Genomic DNA, 15,229 nt, shown 5'->3' on the forward strand with positions numbered 1-15,229 from the left:
TGTTTCTATAAAAATGTGGTGTATGCAGAACCCGTTTTCCTCCTGGGAATTTGGAAACACGGTGGGAACTAGGCAGAGGGTCCCTGCATGATGATTCCTTGATAAAATCCTTGGGCAGTGACTATCTAAGGAGCTTCCCTGGAAGGTGGCACTTCACACTGTTGTCACAATTCAGCCTGAAGGAATTAAGTGTGTCCTGTGTGACTTCACAGGGGAAAGACTCGGGAGCTTGTCCTGGCCTCCTTCTGGATCTTGCCCAATGTACCGTTTTCCTTTGCCGATTTTATTTTCTATCCTTTTTGCTGCAGTGAATCTTGCTTGTGAATATGACCACATGCTTAGCCCTGCGATCACACCTAGCAAATAGCTGAACTTGGGGGAGTGCTGGGGACCTGCAACACATTAATCACCTGGGGATTTTTATAGGAAATGGGACCTAATTTAAACCCACAGCCTGGTTGCAGAGACAAGGTTATAAAAGAGGCAGGTTGTGGTCGGTTTAGGGATTATCACACCCATAAAAACTAAAGAACAAGGAATTTCCGCTTATCTCCCACAAAACTGAATTAACAATAAATAAAACAATTCTGAAGTTGAATTATGAGCGGATGAGGATTCTTAGTATAATCTCGGAAGAGTAAATCAGATGGTAAATCGATTGGAAAGTGCAACTGAGGAAAATAAAAAAGAAACTAAATATGGAAAATTTTTGGAATTGATCATTAAAAATAAGAGCAAGCATTTTCTGGCACAAGCTTTTTACCTTCATTAGACGTACGGTCATAAAAATAGGAATACTTTTAAGAACCTTGAAGCAATTTATATCTTCAGTTGGAAGAACGAAGACTTTTATATTAACATTGAAAAAATTGCTTAGGTTTAAAATGATCTTTTTCAGACTTTAACCGTCGATATCAAAAGACTGTGAAGTAGGAAATACATGCTCGACTGAAAAGAAAATGTATACGTTTTAAAATATATCGTGGCATTTCTATTTTATAGGCTTTAATGGAGGGAGAGGAATTGTAAATATTAAGGTACATGTAATTTTAAAATAAATTTGTAAGGATCAAAGGAGATATTTATATGAAACTACAAATTGTCAAACAAATGTAAGGTATAGTTATTCTCCAATTATTGGCTGTAGGCAGATAAAAACAGGGATGTGATGTCTATTCCATAAAATAGAGGAATGTTTTATCTGGTTAATTTTGTGTGTTTGTTGCCTTACAGAAAAGTGATAAAGTACCCTCAAGGTAAAATCAACATTTGTTTGCTGTTTGTTTATAAGGACATCATTTCTGTTTACAGTTTTACAGTTGTCAATGGAAAAGTTTTCTTTCTCTATAAATCTTAATATTTAGGGAAGGGCTTTAGAACTGCTGAAGATTTGTTAACGGAATTCAGTATTGGTCACGTTTTGATTCAGATATCTCAGAAAATTGAGGCTTAAGAGATTAGGAATTTGGATCAATCCCAAGAGGATTTTGTATATAGCTGTAAAGAGTAGTGATGCACCCTTCCCTAGTCATTGGAAACGTAAATTCTATAGAAGGAACAGAAAAATATATTGAAAAAATATGAATGCATACTATAAGAACAATTAATAACAGTAAAGATGATATTTTAAATGACTATTGAGTTTTTCACTGAAGTTATGTTATTTTGAAATCATCTGGTTTGTAGATAATTGGTTCTGATTTCTAATGATGTTAATTTGTGAATGAACTCAATAGTTGGTTTATCCTTTTTTAAAAAATTGATGACATGTTTTCATTGATACTAGGCGGCAAATCAGAGCCCAGAGAGGCTAACTTCTTTCATCTCTAATTTAACTCATTTTCACAGATACTCTAAGTAAAATATTTCTTCATTAAGATTTACCAGATCTTGGAAAGCTGTTTCTTTTTTTTTCTTCATTCTACATTCTTATTAACATTTTTGATGTCTCTACAGAATTGTTTCTCTTCATTCTGCAAAATGTTCTTTTCTGCTTTTTCCCTCCAATGGAGAGTGCTCCTTCAACAACAAACTGTCACATCTGTTAAAGTGTAGCTCCCAGTGTTTCATTGAGAGGAGCTGAGAAAAACTAGAATGATCCCCTTACTGAATAAGAATTTAATATTTCAGTAATCTGAAAATGACTAGAAGTGTTTAAACAAATATATATAAATATCTAGATATTCTATATATAGACATATACATATATAAATTTTTATATATAAAAATAAAAAATATATATTTATACATAAATGTTTATATTATATATAATATAGATTTCTGTCTTAAATATATTTATATACACACACATATATAAATATATATATGTGTATGTGTATATATACATATATGATATGTATTTTGCCAAGGAGAGAGTAGTGGTGGCAGTTGTCTTTTATATAAACATATATGGTGCTCAGAGTAATCTTTGTGTGTGAGTATGTATATTCACACAAACACACACAGACACCCACACACAAACACACACACCCATATATATTTAGAATACAGCTGATGATGAATGTGGGGACAGTGATGGTATGATTCACTAACAACTCACTAGCTGGTCAACCTTTGAGGGAAAAGGTAAGGTGTACCTTTTTGAGCTTGCCTATTAGAAATTCCAGTAGCGTACAAGAAGCCAACTATGTTTTTCTTATATCTCTGCTATTAAAAAAACAACAACATATGAATTTACTACCACTAAAGTTTTTATCAAAGTGCAAAACTTTAAACAACATGAAGCACATTTTTGCATTAGTAGAGTACTTTAAGTGTAGTGGGCATTCAGTCAACATTTAGAGCTGATGATACAGCCTTTATTTTACTTTTTTAGTTTTGCAGAAAAAATTACAATGCACTTAAGTGTATCTTTCAGATAATATCAATATAAATTTTGCCCTGGAAAAATCAAATGAAAAGCATTCACTCATTCTATAAGAAAGTGCTTTTGTATTGATAGGAAACCAAAAACAAATAACCTCAGGGCTAAGAATGCAACTTTGTGAATTTAAAAGTAATTTCCTTGAGCAGAAATAAAATAACCAATTCTCCAAGCATGCTATTTTATTCATTTCAAATAAGCAAATTCAAAATGAGTGCAAATAAGTCTAGTTGGATAAAAAGTAAGCAAAGTCATTTATACCTTTTCTATAATTTTCTCCACATCTTTTATTACTTAGTGGGTCTTTGTCAATCAAAGGGGAATGGCAGAGCTTTGAAAGGGGAATCGTGAGCTTTGAAAAAGTTGAGTAGTTTTCATTTAATTGCAAATTGGAACTACAAATACATCAATAATATTAATAGCCATCAATTAATAGGGGTTCTAGAATTTACGTATAGATGTCACACAGTAAAAAGTTTGCATTTAAATACATATATTAAGTAGTTAGCTGTTATAGAACACTGATTGACTCATATTAAGAACTCAATATTAGTTGTTTATTACTACATTAGTATATTAGTGTTATATCTACATATTATTTAATTTTATATTATGTGAAATAAGTAGAGGTAAATTCTAATTTATCAGTTATAAATGGAGATAGTTGCTTGTCAGTCTGAACTTTTGACTTTGGTGCTGCCCATTTCGATATTCAGCGTGTGACTAATAACCATTAAATTCTGAAAGGTCAACAATTCTCTCAGCCCTGAATGTTAATTTTGACATCATTTTGCCAAGGAAAGTAAGAAACGTGACATGAATTATTGAAGTAGAAGAGCAGAGAAGAATACTCCTAGGAAAGCGATATCCATTTTATGTTACCAACTGCTAACTTTTTCTCTTCTTTAACATTAATTTAGGCTCTTTGCTGATTATGTTAATTGGCTTTACTGTAAAACAAATCATTTTCTTTCTTTTTTTTTTAGTGTGACTCTTTCTGGCCAGGGATCATGATTTAGTACATGTTAATCACAGAGATAAAAGTATTATTTGGCCAATTCATTTTTATAACAAAGGTGTGAGTGAACATGGTGGGCAGTTTCTGACATGGCTGTCAATGTACCCCACATCCTGATATTCTCTGGTGTGACCTCCTCCCCTTGAGTGTGGCTGGACCTAGTGAATTTCTTCCAGTGAACAGAAAACAGCAACAGTGTTGGAATGTCACTTCTGTGTTTGGGTTGCTGGCATTCTCTCTTGTTCTGCTTGCTGCCATATGGTGAGATGCCCAACGGAGTGGTACATATGGCAAGGAACTGAGGAAGACCTCCAGCCAGCAACCCCTGAGAAAATCAGGCCCGAGTCCCACAGCACGATAGGACTGGAATCCTGCCAACCGACCACAGGAAAGAACTTCGAAGTAGATCCTGCCTAGCTGAGTCTTGACATGTATCATTAAAGCCTTGAGAGAGGCACAGACTTAGAGGACCCAGCTAGGCTGTGCCAGAAACAGGACCCAGAGAACCTGTGAGATCAAAAATGCTGTAAGCCACTAACATTTTGGGGTAATTTGTTACACAGAGATAGAGAACTAACACAATTAATAAATAGCAGAGCTGGAGAATTACCCGATGAATTTGGGTGGTAAAGGCATACAATTTGGTTAATTTAATTCCAATCAACTGAGGTACTATATTGAATCTCTCTGAGGAGTTAAAAAGAATTATAAAATATTCCAAACATGTACTGTTTTTCTAATCATTGCCCCTCCACTCCACATTCCACATCTAACCTGAACTTCACTTTATTTTACCTGTAGAGGTAGAGCTAAGTTATTAGAATATTTCTTTTGACATAATTACTTGCTAGTCAAATAACAAAAATTAAAATAATTTGACAAAAATGTTTTGCATCTCATAGCTCCCAGCTATGTCATGTCAAGGAAAATGAAATACAACATATATTTATAATACATTCATTACTTATGAAAAAAGCTACTTCCCGTGGGGTGTTCTCGGCAGAGTGCTCCTTTAGGTGATCTGCCTGAATGACACCCGTCCTGATGCATTACATCATACAAGACAGTGGGATTGGCACTGTCAAATGCAATGTGCCAGATGGAAATTGCCAAAGAAAATTTTCCTTGAACTTAGATGATATAACATTTCCACTGCTTCCTCTTACCCTAAATATTTATTGGTAATTCAAAAACCATAATTATGGGCAGGTAAAATTCTAGAGAATGTGATTAAAGATAGTGTGTTAACTACATGTGAACTACTATGAGTTTGCCTTAATTTGTTCTTACAACTTTAGGTTAATATATCCAAGTTAGCAAGGTATAAGGAAAGTAAAGGCAATGTTTATTGAGTTAATTAATTTTTTTTCAGAGGAATTAAATAAAATTTAGAGGTATTTCCAGTTTCATTTTATTTCACGTCTTACAACAGGTTTGTGCAAGTTTGATGACTCTGGTTTGAAGTTGTTTTGTTAAAGTGTTGTGGTTTTTATTTTTTGATGAATATAGCTGATTCTAAATAATTTAGCTGTTGGCTTAAGGGCAGTTTTTTGGATGGTACAGATTTTTTTCTTCTGCTTCTGTATGTAGGACATTCTAATTAAGCATTTCAACCAGAAACAGGAGGTGAGCTCAAGTTATCTTGTGGTTTGATTTATTGGCTGTTCCGATGAAGAGGTTTAGTGGAGGAGGAAGTTGGATTTAACAGAAAACTTAAGCTATTTTCAATGATTCAGATTAGTTTGTGTTCTTTTAACAAAAGTACCAAATATTGATTGGTTGTAAATATCAACTCCTGCAGGACCAATACAATACAATGCTGGTCAAGACAGAACAGAAAAGAAAGTTTATTCGTCAGGGTTGGAATTGACCCCAATGGTGACCAGTTTGTAGTTCTATAGTTGAATGTTATAAATATTCTTAACATTATTGCTATGGGCGATTGGACAAACACAGCCTATTAAACCATGAGTCAAATTTACTTACTTTCAGGGAGTTTGCTAGCCTGTTTAGAGAGAAATTGATTTTGATTATCTGTTATTTGCTCAGATTACTTGTAATCAGTCAGGTGTAGCAAGTTCTTCAGTATCCAGACACATCTAATCCTGAAAAAGTCTGATTCTCTCACAAAGTCTTCTGATGGTAGTTGCTTTCAGGCACCTTCAAGAAACTATTCTTTCTATCATTCCACGAAAGATGAAACACATGCTCTAAGATATTTGGCAGTGGCGGAAGAGGAGAATGGATAATTACTCATCTTTGTATATTTAATTTTAGACTTATTTCCCTATTTTAAAATAATGAGTTTTTGCAACATACATTGCAATTTCATGCCTCAGTGCTTTTGTGCTTGCTGTTATTTTTGCTTGAAATTTCCCAAGTTATGTTTATCTGTCATTGAAGCCTCAACCCTGGTGTTCTCCCCTGGAAGATAATTTAAATGCTAGACCACGTCCAGTGCCCCTCAGATTAGCTGCTGCTTTTTTTGTGCTGAGATACCCTAAGTTTACCTCCTTATCAGAGGCCTTTTCACATTGTTTTATAAAATTGATTTACTTGTCTGACATCTCTTTATCCCCCAAGACTGCAATGCTTGGGGTCAGGAACCACATTCTGTTTACTATGGTAGCCCAAATGACAAGGACAGTGCTTGGCAAGTAGCTGCTCAACAGTTCTTTATTTGGATAATGAATGATCTAATAAGATTAATTCAACTTAAAAGAAAACCAATTAGCCTGTTGGTGGCTGACAGAGGAATATGGCGATTCCACAGTTTTCTCTTGGTACTGTTGGTAATGATATTTTACTAGAAATTTCTAATAATAAAAAGTTATTGGAAAAATGATAAAATTCTAACAATATAAAATTCCAGTAACAAAATTATAACAATTCAGAATTTTACAGGTCTTTGGGGTGGGGGATGTACAAACATTATTCTAAAATAAAAAAGCAAAGCTATAAATACATCACGTATTTGGGATTTTGAGAAAGCAATTGACTCTCTTGGTTAGACCCCAGTTAGCTGAATTTTGATTGCTTTTGAACAATAAAGCCTTTCTGATAACAGATGTCTAATTGTATCTGAAACCATTCATTTTGGTTGTCAATTACTGTTATGCAAAACTATCCCCAATCTTAGTGATTCAACATTCTGCGGATTGGTTGGGCTTAGCTAGATAGTTCTCACATGGGGTCATTCATACAGTTATAATAAGGTAATTGTTGTTGCTGGAATTATTTGAAGGCTTGATTGGGTTGGATATCTAAGATGGCTTCTTCATTTACTTGTCTGGGATTGTTGGGATACTGTGGGCTGGCTTCCAGGTGTTTCTCTCCCTCGTATGGCATTCTGAAAGCAGTTGGGCTTCCTACACAGTAGCCGGCTTCCCTCAGTGTAAAAATCCCAAGAGACTCAGGTGGAAGCTGATGATTTCTTATGACCTAGCCTCAGCAGTCATGCAGAATCTTTCTGGTGTATTCTATTGGTCAAATGTGAGTCACAGGGCCAGCCTACGTCCAAGATGAGGGAACTACATAAAGTCATGACTATTCGGAAGTGTGTTTCATTAGAACATCACCTTCAGAGAATAGCTATGATTCTACAAATTTTATGTGTAATGTGCTATTCTTCCATGGTGTAGAATGCCATTCTACAAATTACATATCTTTTCATAATTTCCTATGGCATAATAAATGTTTTAACATTTTGAAAGGTGTGGTAGGCAGGATAATGACCCCTGATGTTGACATCCTAATCCCTGGAACATATGAGTGTGTTGGGTTACATGGCAAAAGGGTCAAGCTTGCAGGTGGTACTAGGGTTGTTAGTCAATTAACCTTAAGGTAGGGAGAACATCCTGGGTTATCCGCATGGGTCCAGTGTAATCACAAGGGTCCTTAAAAGTAGAAGAGGGAGGGAGAAGAGGAGTCAAAGTTAGAGAAGATGTGACCACGGAAGTAGAATGATGAGATGTGAGAAGGACTTCGCTGCCCTTTGCTAGTTTTGAAGGTGAAGAAAGGGTCCGTGAGCCAATGAATGTAGGAGGTATCTAGAAGCCAAATAAGTCACAGAAATAGATCCTATCAAAACCTACAGAAAGAAAAAGAGCTTTGACCTTGGCCCTGTGAGACCTATGCTAGACTTCCAACTTACAAAACTATAGGATAATAAAATTTGTTGTTTTACGCCACTGAACATGAGGTCATTTGAATTGGGAACAATAGAAAATAATCCAAAAGGCAATGGGAACTTGAGAACAAATAGAAGGTATATCAGCCTGTGTCATGTACATGTCGTGTATATGCTCGCTCCCGGAACAGAGCAGAAAATGACTCTGTCGGCCCTCACGGACCTTCATCTATGATGTAAGTAAAGCAACTTCAGGGTGGTGGACCGCTTTTATGATGTGGACAATGCTTTCTCTTTGCTTTCTAAAAGGGCATTTGATAGTAAAAGTGATATAAGAAGCTAAGGTATAAGACTTACGGTGACTCAGAAAGCTACCCCTAAAATTCTGTGTTTTACAGCCTTTTCTCTAACTCAATCATTTGGGGTTGGGAAAATTAAATATTTGGGGTAAAACAATCAAAATTCTTGGATAAAAACCTTTTATTCTTTCAAGAATAAAAATAAATCTATGAGATGCTTGTTTGGGTCAATTAGGGTGCAATTAAAATGATAAAGCTCCAAGAAAGAAGTGTGCATGGGATACTATGTTATCTTTCAACCTTTGAGAGCGAGGGAGAAAACATGTCAGCTAGTCAGAATGTCCTGAGATATTTGCAAAGTCCATCAAAGGTGGTAGGGTTACATGGAGCAGGAAAAATGCTTTCTCGATAAGTTTTGTGAGAAATAGTCTATAATCTCATGGTCCATTATCTCTTTATGTGTATTAATTTTTATAGAACTCATTATCACAAAATAATGTATTTTAATATAAAACAAAGTAGAAAATCAATTTGTGAAGAAATCCCATTTATAATTCCACTATTCAAAGATTTACTTCTATTTCTTTGGTTATTTAGTTTATACCTTCCAGACAAAAAACCTCATAATTTTTTAGCAAGGGTGGTATTATTTTTATATATTATTTTACTGTAATATATACTTGATTTTAAATTCAACATTATTTTGGTAACTCATTTTACTTCAATAAATATGTCATTATTGTTAAAAATTTTATTGAGGTAAATACACATATAATATTTACTGTCCTTACCATTTTAAGTATACAGTTAAATGGTAATAACTACATTCACATATCTCTATCTATTTTCCCTTCATCATCCCTCTTATCCTTCCTGGCTTTCTAATCTCTGTCTAATCCCTATCTTCATGAGATACACATTTCTAGCTGCCACATATGAGTAAGAACATGAGATGTTTATCTTTCTGTGCTTGGCTTATTTCAGATATAATGGCATTGTTATTCTTGATGGCTGCATTGGTATTTCACTGTATGGATGTACATAATTTATTTAATCATTTGACATTGTTTGCCATTACACATGGTTGCTCAGCAATGCTGGAATAAACTTTCTTGCTCATAACATTTTTGAGCCTTTGTCAAATTCTTTTTTTAGGATACTTTTCTAAATACAGACTTTTAGGATTAATGGCATGCATTTTGAAGCATTTGGATGTACTCTACCTATATTGTATCAAGTGAAAATTTGTTACCCTAAAGGACATTGTCCCAGCCCCTCCTAGTTATTTGATGGTTTTGTTCTTGGTAACAAAAAGCTCTTCTTTCACCTGCCAGTGTGGGTCTTGGATGACCACGAGAGGTCATCTAAGAAATTAAATATTTCACCTGTGGCTCACATTTTTCAGTCAGAGGTTGACCTTCGTGTAAATCAAAAAGAAAAATAGTCTAGAGTTAATGCTTGCTAACTCCAATAACATTTAACATTAAAGTCAAATCTCTTTCATTCCTCCACACCATAACCCACTTTTTAAAAGATGCCTTTGTGTCTGTGGAGGACTCAACAGTCTTTGTATTTTCTCTGTGGTAGAGAGGTGGTTTATGATTTGTTTGGAATACGTTTCTTTTTCTTGCACTTACTTGTTACTTTCACATATTTTGCTCTCTTACACTTACTTAGTTTATGCCAAGCAGCAAATCTAAGAAATCTTGAAGTAAAAATGCCTGTAAATTATTTAGAGCTGTTTATTAAGGTGGTAGTTTCGCTGTTGCATTTCTCCTGCCCCTCTAATGATGTGGACTGTGTATGGAGGTGCCAGAGTTTGAGCAATTGGCATTGTTTTGTTAGCACATTTACGTCTTGATGAATATGCCATCATCTTCATTAGTTTTGGAGGCTGAAGTAATTACACGTTATAACCACTTACCACTGGTCTAAATATGTGAAAATTACTTCTTTCTATGCTTTATCATTCTATACATATGGGAAATAAGACAGAAAAGATTACGCAGCAAATACAAATGATTAAAAATTTTAAAAAGTTTTCTTCTAAAAATCATCTATGATTTGTCTGAAGATAGGTGAGATATGATAAACACCATCTATGACGGTGACTTTTATGTGTTAACCTGACTAGGTCACAGTATGCCCTGGCGTCTGTTTAGACATTATCTCTAGCTATGTCTGTGAGGGTATTTCTGGAAGAGATTCACATTTAAACTGGTAAACTAAGGAAAGTGGATGGCCCTCCCCAAAGGGTATCATCCAAGTCTCTGAGGGCCTGAATAGGACAAAAAGGCAAAGGAAGACTGGATTTGTGTTCTCCTCTGCCTGTCCGCTTGAGCTGGATGCCAGTCTTCTGTCCTCGGTGCTCCTAGTTCTTGTGACTTAAGACTGGGTCTGGATTCTGCATCTTCAGTCCTCTGATGCTCAGGCTTTTGAACCACAGGCTTCTCTGGGTCTACGGCTTGCAGATGTCACATCATAGGACTTCTCAGGCGCTGTAATCAGTGAATTAATAACGTATTGTTGTAAGTTTTCTCTACAACTGTCTATTTATCTATCTATCCATCATCTATCATCTGTATATCTCTCCAACTATCTAATCTTTTAGGTTCTGTTTCTCTGGAGACCCCCGACTAACTCTCCATTTACATATGCACTTGTTAGATATAGGAACATTGGTTTGTATTCTGAACATTGAGATGGTTACCCATATATCAGCAAAGTTGTTATACTGATCAAGGCAGCAGTGAGCCTCCTATTTTCATCTCTATTAGCTGTCTTGTCTTACCAAACCCCTGGCTGGAATTGCTCCAAACGTGGCAGCAGGGGAATTCCTGCAGGGGAGTTCCCCAAACCATCCAGAGATGGGGCTGGTTAAGATTCCAAAGAAAGGAGCACTAAGGGGCCTGACTGTTAAAAGGAAAACGAACAAGCAGAAAAGAATAGCATCAACATCAACAGAAAGGATATCCACACTGAAACTCCATCCAAAAGTTACCAGCGTCAAAGACCAAAGGCAAATAAATCCACAAAGATGAGGATAAAACAGTGCAAAAAGCCTGAAAATTCCAAAACCAGAACGTTTCTTCTCCTCCAGAGGATCACAACTCCTTGCCAGCAAAGGAACAAAACTGGATGGAGAATAAGTTTGAAGAATTGACAGAAGCAGGCTTCAAAAGGTGGGTAATAACAAACTCCTCTGAGCTAAAGGAGCATGTTCTAACCCAATGCTAGGAAGCTAAGAACCTTGAAAAGAGGTTAGAGGAAATGATAACTAGAATAAGCAGTGTAGAGAAAGAACATAAATGACCTGATGAAGCTGAAAAACACAGCATGAGAACGTCATGAAGCATACACAAGTATCAATAGCCAAATAAATCAAGTGGAAGAAAGGATATCGGAGATTGAAGATCAACTTAATGAAATAAAGAGTGAAGACAAGATTAGAGAGAAAAGAAAGAAAAGGAACAAGCAAAGCCTCCAAGAAATTTGGGACTATGTGAAAAGACCAAACCTATGCTTGGCTGGTGTGCCTGAAGGTGATGGGGAGAATGGAACCAAGTTGGAAAACACACTTCAGGATGTTATCCAGAAGAACTTTCCTAACCTAGCAAGACAGGCCAACATTCAAATTCAAGTAATACAGAGCACACCACAAAAGTACTCCTCAAGAAGAGCAACCTTAAGACACATAATTGTCAGATTCACCCAGGTTGAAATTAAGGAAAAAATGTTAAGGGCAGCCAGAGAGAAAGGTCAGGTTACCCACAAAGTGAAGCCTATCAGACTAACAGCATATCTCTCTGCAGAAATCCTACAAGCCACTAGAGAGTGGGGGCCAACATTCAACATTCTTAAGGAAACTAATTTTCAACCCAGAATTTCATATCCAGCTAAAACTAAGCTTCATAAGCAAAGGAGTAATAAAATCCTTAACAGACAAGCAAATGCTGAGAGATTTTTGTCCACCAGGGCTGCTTTACAAAAGCTCCTGAAGGAAGCACTAAACATGGAAAGGAAAAACCAGTACCAACCATTGCAAAAACACCAAATTGTAAAGACCATCAACACTATGAAGAAACTGAATCAACTAATGGGCAAAATAACCAGCTAGCATCATAATGGCAGGATCAAATTCACACACATAACAATATAACCTTAAATGTAAATGGGCTAAATGCCCCAATTAAAAGACACAGCCCGGCAAATTGGATAAAGAGTCAAGACCCATCAGTGTGCTGTGCTCAGGAGGCCAATCTCATGTGCAGAGACACACATAGGCTCAAAATAAAGGGATGGGGGAAGATGTACCAAGTAAATGGAAAGAAAAAAAAAAAAAGCAAGGTTTGTAATCCTATTCTCTGATAAAACAGATTTTAAATCAACAAAAATTTAAAAAATCTAAGAAAGGCATTATATAACAGTAAAGACATCAATGCAATAAGAAGAGCTAACTATCCTAAACATATATGCACCTAATCCAAGAGCACCTAGATACATAAAGCAAGTTCTTAGAGACCTACAAAGAGACTTAGACTCCCACACAATAATGGTGAGTGACTTTAACATTCCACTGTCAATATTAGACAGATCAATGAGACAGAAAATTAACAAGAATATTCAGGACTTGAACTCAGCTCTGGACCAAGCAGATAGACATCTCCAGAACTCTCCACCCCAAATCCACAGAATATACATTCTTCTCAGCACACATTGCACTTATTCTAAAATTGTCCACATAATTGGAAGTAAAACACTCTTCAGCAAATGCAAAAGAATGGAAATCATAACATACTCTCTCTCAGACCACAGTGCAATCAAATTAGAACTCAGGATTAAGAAACTCACTAAAAACTGTACAACTATATGGACACTGAACAACCTGCTCCTGAATGACTACTAGGTAAATTACAAAATGAAGGCAGAAGTAAATAAGTTATTTGAAACCAATGAGAGCTAAAGGGGTGTTTAGAGGGAAATTAATAGCACTAAGTGCCCACAGGAGAAAGCAGGAAAAATATAAAATCAACACCCTAACATCACAATGAAAAGAACATTTAATTGTGATGTTGTCATTTTCTGAGTGCATTCCATATTATAGAAAAAATATTAAAATTTACAACCATTATTAGATTAACCATGGGGCCACTGTTAAAAATAAGAGGTATCTAATGTGGATTTATTCACTCATTCACTTGTAGTCAGTCACAACTTCAAGTATTCACGAATATTACTGTATTTACTTTAGTTATAATTGCTTTCCTTTGCATCTGGTTGACTTTGTTGGAATCTCATGTTACTAGTTGTATAGACGGCTTCTTATGATGTTCTCTCCATAGGGTTTCTCACCTCCAATTGTGTAGGAGGTTTACTTTGGTTTTTCTAACAAATACCTAATACAAAAATTTTATTTTCATGTTTATGTAGCAATTACATGGCTGATTCCTATCTCAGCGTAGGAGGATAAAATTAATCTTTTCTGATGAGTTTTCTTTTATCAGAGAAGAAAATTCTGTGTCAATCTGGTCATATTCATTGTTTTTCTTAGATGAAACTATGAGGCACAATTTAGGTGATACATGCAATTTAATTTGTGTTAATAAGGGTCAGTATTACCATCTGCACTATAAAATAAGACCACTTCTTGAGGAAAAGAAATTATGGAATTTCTAAACTTGTTATAAGTGTTTTCTTTTAACAACATTTATTTAATTATGATTTTAAAGAAAAGTTTCATTCTTTGAGAAAGAGTTTTAAAAATGTTTCATGATTAAAGTCAGCTCAAAGCTATGAAATAACATGGCTTCAGCAGTTTGAAGAAAGCTCTGAATGAAGTGTGAGACGTTAGAGATTGATCATACTTCCTGTGTGTGCTGGCTCCCACTACTTTAAAAATTTCTGCCTTTCTTTGCCATCTCATCTCCTCTAAGCATTTTGTTTTTTTATCTCTATTTAACCCTGAAATGTGTAAGTCTCTCCTCTCCAGGGTTTTTCATTGATCAAAGGCATCAACAGCCTTCTTCCTCTGCAAGTAATTCTCTCTAAAACAGACAAACCCCTACCATGCTGAGTCTATAAGGTTTCTAAATTGTTTCTTGCACGTTTCCATTTCTCTCTTCTGCACCCATTTCACTCTACTTCCAGATCATCTTCATCTATATTAGATATAAGGAAGCACGCTTCTCCTGTGTTAGATTAAGTTAAAACCCCAACTATATTGTAAGATAGTTTACCTCAAAAAATTGTAATTTGAGGTATAGTTTTTGTTGTTGTTGCTTTAAACTAATTCTTCTGATGGCTCCCAATTTAGGTAGATGACATAAAATTTTATATATCAGCCTTTATAACGTGGAATAGAATGATTATATATTATTCTCATACTTCTGGGGCTTATTAAACTCAAAGTGTTTTTAAATGATTTCCATCATGTGATTTTAAATAGAACAGATCTAAATATTCAGCTTAGAGAAGCATTTAAAAAATTTCTTCTGATGATTTGGTTTACGCGTAGGTGATTGGTTTTAATTTTAATGAGTTATCCTTTCAACTTCAGACTACACAGTAAGAAAGAGAACACTAGTTGCAGTAGACATGAGACTATGCAGATGAACAATATTTTTGATGTCCTGAAAGAATTGTTCATTTTACATCTGGGAAAATGATTGACAATTTTAAAGATCTATTTTCCCAGAAATAGCAACAAGAACTGCTTTTTTTTTTTTTTTTTTTTTGAGACGGAGTTTCGCTCTTGTTGCCCAGGCTGGAGTGCAATGGCGCGATCTCGGCTCACCACAACCTCCGACTCCTGGGTTCAGGCAATTCTCCTGCCCCAGCCTCCTGAGTAGCTGGGATTACAGGCACGCGCCACCATGCCCAGCTGATTTTTTGTATTTTTA

Source organism: Sapajus apella, unplaced genomic scaffold (genome assembly GCF_009761245.1).
Source record: "Sapajus apella isolate SASKATOON/1434 unplaced genomic scaffold, GSC_monkey_1.0 scaffold132, whole genome shotgun sequence".
In the NCBI taxonomy this organism is placed as follows: Eukaryota; Metazoa; Chordata; class Mammalia; order Primates; family Cebidae; genus Sapajus; species Sapajus apella.